The 1,570-nt window shown below is 39.1% G+C and overlaps 1 pseudogene; it reads left to right on the top strand.

The window, feature by feature from the left end:
- Positions 1–664: 664 nt before the first annotated feature.
- On the top strand, positions 665–1,066 carry LOC101588629 (annotated as a pseudogene).
- The last annotated feature ends 504 nt before the right edge of the window (positions 1,067–1,570 follow it).

Consider the following 1,570-nt stretch of genomic DNA (forward strand, 5'->3'; position numbering starts at 1 on the left):
CAGTAGTTGTAGTTCTGCAGTGTGATCATGCAGTGAATAGATTCTCTTCCAATAAGAATAGGAAAGTAAATATTTTTAGAATCAGAGTGAAGAAGAAAAAATGACTATACCCAGGCATAAATTACCTGTGTAAGACAAACAACTGGTTAGGGGAAGTTCAAGGTTTTTTCATGATCTCCAACAATGTTTTGATACTCTAAGAAAGGTCAGATTATCAGCTTGAGGTTTCCCTATATACATGGTGCTTTTTTTTTTTTTGTACCAGGACTCAAACTCACAACATCATCCTACCAGGCAGGTGCTGTTCCAATGAGCTATATCCCAAGCCCAGTGGTATAAATTTTAATGAAAGATGTATACAAAATAAAAGTATTTTATTATTCTCTGATTAACATCTTTCAGAAACACAAACACATACAGATGTCTACCACCACTAAGAAAGAACAACTTTCTTATTTCTATTGTCTAACAATCTTAATTTTGTAGGAACATTGCATTTTCCCTCTACAGCCTTTCCTAAGCTCAACACTTTCTTATGGTTCTACACTGTCCTTGTGGCGTAGGAATATTTTCAAAGCCAGAAAATTTCAGTGGCTACAATCTCATGTCCTTAAAAGCAAAATAGGCAACTGTGGCTTTCCATCCCAAAATCCACCCCGCTCTTGCTTTCCAACTTGGGCCCAGCAGAATGGCTCCTGCAAAGAAGGGTGATGAGAAGAAGGAGGGCTGTTCTGCCTTCAATGAGGTGGTGACTGGAGAATGCACAATCAACATTCACAAGCGCATCCACGGAGTGGGCTTCAAGAAACTCTCCCCTAGGGCACTTAAGGAGATCCGTAAGTTTGCCATGAAGGAGAGGGGAACTCCAGATGTTTACATTGACACCAGGCTCAACAAAGCTATTTGGGCCAAAGGAATAAGGAATGTTCCATATCATATCCAGATACAGTTGTCCAGGAAACGGAATGAAGATGAAAATTCACCAAACAAGCTGTATACCTTGGTAACCTATGTCCCTGATACCACATTCAAAAATCTCCAGACAAGGAATGTGGACAAGAACTAGCTTGCTAGCTTGGAAATAAAGTTACAGACTACCACGCACACACACACACACACACACACACACACACACACACACACACACCCCAAACCCATTTCTTGATTTTAATTAATTAATTAATTTATTTATTTATTTATTTGATATAGGGTCTTGCTATGCAGTTTGGACTCATAGTAGTTCTTCTGTCTCAAACTCGCCAGTGATGGGATTACAGGCATGTGTGACTAGCCCTGGGTTCTGGGGCCAGCAAGATATGCAGTACTGAGGATCGAACTTTGGACCCTGAGCTTGCCAGGCAGGCACTTATGCCACAGAGTTCTCTCCCAACCCTGATTTTAATCTTTTTAATCAATGAATAAAAGTTTTATCTATTTATGTAATGCCATATGTTGTTCCAATATATGTATACACTGTGAGCTGTTTTAATAAGATTAAGCCTATTTATCCGTTTTTGGGGCTGAAAATATTTTTAAACCCTTTTCATTTGCTTAAAATGTGCAGTGCATT

Source organism: Octodon degus, unplaced genomic scaffold, assembly GCF_000260255.1.
Source record: "Octodon degus isolate 3935 unplaced genomic scaffold, OctDeg1.0 scaffold00068, whole genome shotgun sequence".
Lineage (NCBI taxonomy): Eukaryota > Metazoa > Chordata > Mammalia > Rodentia > Octodontidae > Octodon > Octodon degus.